The sequence below is a fragment of the Delphinapterus leucas genome, chromosome 11, assembly GCF_059928025.1.
Source record: "Delphinapterus leucas isolate spDelLeu-1000000601 "Yukka" chromosome 11, BTC_Dleu_Yukka2, whole genome shotgun sequence".
Lineage (NCBI taxonomy): Eukaryota > Metazoa > Chordata > Mammalia > Artiodactyla > Monodontidae > Delphinapterus > Delphinapterus leucas.
Genome location: NC_143139.1, coordinates 3581392 through 3589035, shown reverse-complemented (window position 1 = coordinate 3589035; position 7644 = coordinate 3581392). Strand labels below are relative to the sequence as shown.

At 47.3% G+C, this 7644-nt stretch overlaps 1 non-coding gene across 1 annotated transcript; it reads right to left on the bottom strand.

Annotated features, from left to right (window-relative positions):
• Positions 1–7257: 7257 nt before the first annotated feature.
• LOC115802878 (U6 spliceosomal RNA) lies at positions 7258–7364 on the bottom strand. Its single transcript, XR_004023457.1, has one exon. It is a non-coding gene; the product is annotated as a U6 spliceosomal RNA (small nuclear RNA).
• Between the last annotated feature and the right edge of the window lie 280 nt (positions 7365–7644).

Below are 7644 nucleotides of genomic sequence, written 5' to 3'. Positions count from 1 at the left end.
CGGTGGTGGTTGCACCACGATGTGAATGTACGTAATGCCACTGAACTGTATATTTAGAAGTGGTCAAAATGGTAAATTTTATGTTACGTTTTTGTTACGCCAAGAAAAAAAAAGCTCAATGGTTTTTAAAAAGACTTTTAAAAAGTTAAATATGTAAAGCAAGAATCTGTCCAGAGACCCTGTGATAGTACTTTGTGAGGCCCACTGGCCTGCCTCAAAACTCTTGGCCCCTCTCTTTTAGGGTTGCCAGATAAAAATACAGGACACCAAGGTCATTTGAATTTCAGATGAAAAAAAACAAATTTTTTTCTATTTTTTTTTAGTATAAGTATGTCCCAAACGAAGTATGGGACACATTTACACTAAAAAAATCATTCCTCGTTTATTTGAAATTCAGAATTAAGTGTTTATATTTTTATTTGCTAAATCTGGCAACCCTACTCTCTTCCCAATACTCTCCGAATTTTGTCCTCCTTCCCTGCCCCGCCTCTCGCGTCCGTCCCTGGGAGAGAGTTAGGTTGAATTGTCTATTTTCATGAGAACACCCCCAATGACTTGCAGGCTGTAGCACATGGTTCCCACCAATGATGGGTAAGAGATGGGTTTGCACATGTATTATAGACTGAATGTGTCCCCCCCGCCCCAAACTAATACGTTAACACCCTAACCCCCAGTGTGACGGTATTTGGGCCAGGGCCTTTGGGAGGTAATTAGGGTTAGATGAAGTCATGAGGGTGGGGTGCCCACGATGGGATTACAGCCCTTATGAGAAGGGCTACTCTCTTTCCACTACTAAGGACACAGGGAAAAGGCAGCCATCACAAACCAGGAAGAGAGCTCTCTCCAGGAACCAAATCAGCCGGCACCTTAATCTTGGACTTTCCAGCCTCCAGAACCGTGAAAAATAAATTTATGCTGTTTAAGCCACTCTATGGTATTTCGTTTCTGACTAATACGACCTGCAAGCTCATTTCCCCCTCACTCCACCTGAGCAATGACTAAGCAGCTTAAGGTGTCTGGACAGGAAGCTCGGAGGCTTGGGGCTCCGCCCCTCGTCCTCTGTGCGACCTTGGGCAAGTCATCCGATGGGGCCTCAGCTGCCCCATTTATAAACTGCAGTTAAGAGTGCTGGCCCTGCCTCCTTTAGAGAGCTGCAGGTAAAGGGCTCTAAGTGCTCTGTGATCTGTAAAGTGTGCTCGAACACAAAAGGCTCCAGGATGTCTGTCTGTACATAGACACGTGCCCACATGCCCCACATCACACATCCAACCTGGCTGTGTTTTCTCACAAAAGTGCGGCAAGACAGCACCCCCAGTGCAGAGCAGCCAGTTCACCCTCCAGACCGTTCACCCACACTTCATCAAAGATCTCTACCAAATCTGCTGGTGAAAGGCTCATCCCAGACTTAATTTTAAAGATTTCCTGGGACTTCCCTGGTGGTGCAGTGGATAAGACTCTGCACTCCCAATGCAGGGGACCCGGGTTCCATCCCTGGTCAGGGAACTAGATCCCACAAGCATGCCGCAACTAAGAGTTCTCATGCCACAACTAAGGAGCCCACCTGCTGCAACTAAGGAGCTGGTGAGCCGCAACTAAGGAGCCCGCCTGCTGCAACTAAGACCCAGTGCAACCTAATTAATTAATTAATTAAAAAAATAATAAATATTTCCTAGGAGCTGGACTGCAAAGACATTTAACCTCAGCCACTCGAGCTACAGAGGGAACCTTTGACCTCAGTCTGGATAAAGAAAAGCTAAGTGTCATCTTAACATGTGGACACTGGGGCCCCACCTGCCTCTGCTAGCCCAGCATGCGATGCTATTTATATGAAACATCCAGAAAAGGAAAATCCACAGAGAATGCAGATTGGTGGTTTCCAAGAGCTGAGGGAAAGGGATAATGCGAAATGACTGCTTCACGGGTATAAGATTTAATTTTTAAATTTTTGGCCACACTGCACAGCATGCGGGGATCTTAGTTCCCTGATCAGCGATCGAACCCGTGCCCCATGCAGTGGAAGCACAAGGTCTTAACCACTGGACCGCCAGGGAAGTCCCGGCTATAAGGTTTTCTTTGGAGGGTGATGAAAGGTTTTGGAGCTACACAGAAAGAGCGGCTGCACGACACTGTGAATGCACCAAATGCCACTGAATTGTTCACTTTAAAACAGTTCTATGTGGCTTTGACCTCACTGTACAAAACAAAACAGAAGGACGATGCTGGGGCATAAGAAGCGCTAAGTACTAGTTGTGATTATCCTGCATTCCCCGACCCCACCCACGCGAGGGCAGAGCCTGCGTCTTGTACTTCTGCACTCTCCTTGGTGTGGAGCTTGCACTGGAAGGCGCAGGGAGGCCACTGGCCGAGGACCTCTTCTGTGTGTCCCCTAGGGATTCCTTTTTTTTTCTTCAGAAGAAGGATGAGGAAGCCACACATTGTCCCTTGTCACTGTTCTCTCAGCACACGTTTATTGAGTGCTTGCTCTGTGTCTTCAGACAAGTCAGAGAAACAGCCCCTTGAGTGCATGACGGCCAGCGTGTGATGGAGTTTTGAGAGCAGCAGAGTGGGAGCACAGGCGCTGGGGAGCAGGGGCAGGGGCCCACACGTTCACTTAGGAGCGTGTTCAAGTGTGCCAAACAGGAACTTCACCGCAGGGCTCTAAGCCTTAGGAGTTTCATTTTCCATATATGGACCACACCGTCTTTATCCAGTCCTCTGTTGATGGACGCTTAGGTGGCTTCCATGTCCTGGCTCTTGTAAATAGTGCTGCAAGGAACATTGGGGTGCATGTATCTTTTTGAATTATGGCTTTCTCCGTGTATATGGAATATTACTCAGCCATAAAAAGGAATGAAATTGTGCCATTTGCAGAGCTGTGGATGGACTTAGAGACTGTCATACAGAGTGAAGTAAGTTAGAAAGAGAAAAATATCATATAATATTGCTCATATGTGGAATCTAGAAAAATGGTACAGATGAACTTATTTGCAAAGCAGAAATAGAGACACAGATGTAGAGAACAAACTTATGGATACCAAGGGGGGAAGCAGGGGTAGGACGAATTGGGAGATTGGGATTGACATATATACACTACTATGTATAAAATAACTAATGAGGACCTACTGTATAGCACAGAGAACTCTACTCAGTGCTCTGTGGTGACCTAAATGGGAAGGAAATCCAGAAAAGAGGGGATATATGTATACATATAACTGATTCACTTTGCTGTACAGTAGAAACTAACACAACATTGTAAAGCAACTATACTCCAATAAAAAGTAATTTTAAAAATTAAAAAAAAAAAAAGAAGTTTCATTTTCCACGTTACAAGAGAACTGGAGGTAAGCGGAACGGGGCTGATCCGTGGTGGCTTTAGGAACCTAGACTCTTCTTTCTACTGTGCCTTAGCACGTGGCTTTCATCCTTATGCTTGTAATATGTGTGCTCCATTCTGTACACTGCATCTGACTTCCAGGTGGGAAGAAAGGAAGGACAAAGCAAAATGGTAAAATGCAGATGTGGGCCCAATCTACTTTTTTTTTTTTTTTTGCGGTACGAGGGCCTCTCACTGTTGTGGCCTCTCCCGTTGCGGAGCACAGGCTCTGGACGCGCAGGCTCAGCGGCCATGGCCCACGGGCCCAGCCGCTCCATGGCATGTGGGATCTTCCCGGACCAGGGCACAAACCCGTGTCCCCTGCATCGGCAGGCGGACTCTCAACCGCTGCGCCACCAGGGAAGCCCCCAATCTACTTCTTTTTAGGAAAGATTCCTTAACAATCTCCATCCAGCAACTTCTTCTTACATCTTATTGGCCAGGACTGGACCACGTGACTGCAGCCAGGTACAGAGGAGTCTTGGGACGTGAGTATTTGTAACTGGGGATACTACTTCCCTGAACAAAATAGGGATTCTATTAGGAAGGAGAGGATAGAAGGAGGGTAGTCAACTGTGCAGTGTCTGCTGGAGACACCCAACCTTTGTTCAAGTTTGCTCAGAGAAGGATTTCTGAAGGATGCAATGCCAGAGATGAAGCTTAAAGGATGAGCAGGAGTTACCCCAGGGAAGGAGGGTGGGGTTATAGGCATTCCATGAACACAAGACAGCAGGAGTCTATTCATTAAGGTAAGGCTAGCTGCTGCAACAAACTGAAAACAGTTCCATCACTTCTCACTAATGGAACACCCAAGTCCATGGACGGCTTTCCTTCACGCTTTAACTCAGGTACCTGAGTTCTTTCCATCTATGGCTCTGCCGCCTTCACCATGGGGCTTCTGGGGTTGGGAAGGGAAAGAACATGAAGAGCATGTGGGAGTTTTGATGCAACAGCCCTGGCAGCAGCATGGATTACTCTTGTGCCTCTTCCACTGGCAAGACCTTGTTCAAATGGCCACATCTAAGTGCAGGGGAGGCTGGGAAATACAGTCTATGTATAGATGAGCCAGTTTCTGCTACAGTGATCAGGAGGTGAGAAAATGTGCAGCTGGTGTGGAGTGGGACGTGACACAAGACCATAAGCAGTTCGGTGTCGCTGAAGTTCAAGGCAGAGGGGAGGTGGGGATGAGATTAGAGAAGTAGTAGGAACCAGATCACAATACCGGGTACCGTTTCTGGAGCTCCTGCTCTGTGCCGGGCAATGCACCTAGTACTTTACATCTATAGTCTCAGTTATGATAGGGTGTCTGACCTGTGGAGAAGAGGTGGGAGATCTCCTGTGTATATTTGCTTTGTATAACAATCCTATTTCCTAACGAGTATATAGAGTTTCACTGTGTGCAAAGCACATGTATGCATACGATATTTATAAGAATTTGGTGAGGAAAGTAGTCCCGTCATTCCTATGTACATTGGGGGGAAAATGAGGCTTTGAGAGGTTTAAGAACTTGTCCCAAGTTCAACCAGGTCCACCTGTTAATAAACATTCTCACTCATTCTATTATATCACCTCCCAAAGAGGGTCTCATGTGTCGTAGTAGGGAGTTGGGGCTTGAGCCTGAAGTCTAATGGCCGATGGGCTCCGAAGAAGCCATCCCTTTCTGATGCTAAAATTGGACTCCTTCAGATTTGCTCAGACTTACCTGTCGTCGGTGGCATCAGCGGGGGCAGGGAGGGCGCGGGGGGGCAGGAAGGACTCGTGAAACGAGGAACTCGTCCTTCCTGGGGCAGCACCTGGCTCTGCCAGCTGAGGAAGTTCTCCGTTTTCAGAGGGAAGGGGGCCGGGAGAGTCCGTGCCTCCCTGAGTCCAAAATGACCCACCTGCGGACCTTACGGCTCTCCTGCCACCCCCAATCCCAGCCTCCTGTGCAGCCTCGAAGGACCAGGGCTGGGAACAGAGGGTGGGGCGCAGGCAGGGCCAACAGTAACACAGTACTTTCAGAGGACCACAAACGTATTTTCATTAAAATCAGAAGAAAAGTGACCTTCAGATGGAAGAAGATATTTTAATATATAATATTAATATAGTCATCTGTGTACCAACATAGAAAATACGATTTTTAATATTTTTTATGGAGTAAGGTCTCCGCGAAGGCAAAAGGACCCACCTAGTCTATGAAAGTTGTCATGAGGTTGGGGGGGGTGTGTGTGCGTGTGTGTGTGTGTGTGTGTGTGTGTGTTTCAAGGCAGAGACTGAGGGCCTAGGGCTTCGGGCTCTGACTCTCCAGCTCGTAGCCTGGCAGGCTGCCTGCCTCTTCCTGCTAAACTCCACACGCCAGGACGTGCTCTAAGGAACCTGGAACCCACAGTCTGGTGCTCACCACCCTGCGTGGATCTGCATTTCAGGAGCCGCACCCCCTTCCTGGCACGGTGTCCACCGCTCTGAAATCCCACCGTGTGGGAGCTGGACACAGGGCAGCAGGACTAATCCTTGAAATAACTCAGGGAGGATTATCCCAGCCTCTCAGCAGCAGCGAGGCCGGGTTGGTTCCCAGGGAGGGGGAGGCCAGAGCAGGGGGGCTGCCCACAGTGGGAAGACGGGGAAAGGTGAATGCCCAGCAGAGAGGCTTCCAGACTGGACCAGGCAAGAGGGGGTCCTAAGGGGCGGGGCTAAATCTCAGAGGTGGGATTATGCAAATCAATTCCAGCCAGAGATCTGAAGCTTGAAAAAACCCAGACTGGGGGAAAGAATTTAATTTATAAAAATTTAAAAGTATGAAATATAAAATAATCCCTTAAGGTGCTTATTTCACAACCAAATCATTCCAACACAATGAACCATATGTAAAATGTACCTCCCCCCAGCCCCTCACCTACACCCCGAGGAGCCCCTCTTCTCTCCACCATCCTACCACCCAGGCTTGGGTGCTTTTCCCGTCCTCCTTTCCGTCTCACTGACCCAGCAAATTCTGAAAGTCCCACCTCCTCCAGGGGGTGACTGGAGGACAAGGCCCGATTTCCTGGGTCCCCAATCTGTGGGGGGGACATGTCTCCAGATCCTGAATTTGCCTATGCAAATTGGCTTTCTGATATGCTGATGTCTATACATGGAGGCTTAATCTTGGTAGGAGGACCAGGTAGGTGAAAGTGTGCCAGGGGAGCAGGGACGCATATGAGTCATGAGTGGCTCCCACAGGCTGGGGTGTGGGTAGGAAGGGGAGCCCCTTTTGAATGGAGATGTGCGCACAGAGGGTCTGGGTAAGTCCGGGTGACTGGAGAGAGCCCGAAGTGGGTGCTGGACCTGGGGCCCAGACAGCAGAGGCTTACACTCTGGTAGCCGCTAGTCACAAGTGAGTGTCCGAGCACTGGAAATGCAGCTTGTGTGTGCAACTGAGGAACCGAACTGCTAATGTGCTTAATTTTCACTAAAAATTTAGAAGTTGTTACTCTCTCCATTTAGTTATTGGAAAACGTAAGTATTGGTGAGGTAAGTTGAGTATGTGAACTTACTTTTCAATGTGAACGTTGTGAAATCTGAACACAGGCCACATATAGCCAATAAAAATTTAGCATCCAAACTGAAATGTGGTGTAGGTTTAAAACTACGCAGTACATCTCCAGGACTTAGTACAAAAAAAATTTATTTTTCAAGGATCTCAGTAATTTTGTACATGATTACATGTTGAAATGATAATATTTTAGATACAAGTTAAATAAATATATTATTGAAATTAATTTCACTTTTTAAAAACTTGTTTAAGTTTAAAAAAAGTTTTTTTATTGGAGTCTAGTTGATTTACAATATTGTGTTAGTTTCAGGTGTACAGCAAAGTGAATCAGTTATACATATATCCACTCTTTTAGATTCTTTTCCCATAGAGGCCAAAAAATATGGAACGCTTCACAAATCTGCATGGCCTCCTTGTGCAGGGGTCACGCTAATCTTCTCTGTATCGTTCCAATTTTAGTATATGTGCTGCCGAAGCAAGCACTTTTTTTTTACTTAAAAAAATATGGTTACTAGAAATTTAAAAATCATGCACGTTGCGCACATTGTATTTCTGTTGGACAACTCTTCTCTAGAGGGAAAAGCTAAGAGAGACCTAACTGGCTTCAGGTGGCAAGGCAGCGTGGAAGGCTCTCTGGGGCAGGGCCAAAGGTAGCTTGATGCCGGGGTGGAGGTTGGGGGTAGGAGGGGAGTGGGGGCTGGAAGAAGGCAGAGACAACTCGACCTGGCAATGTTGAGAATGTGTTTCATGGGGCCGGCCGTGT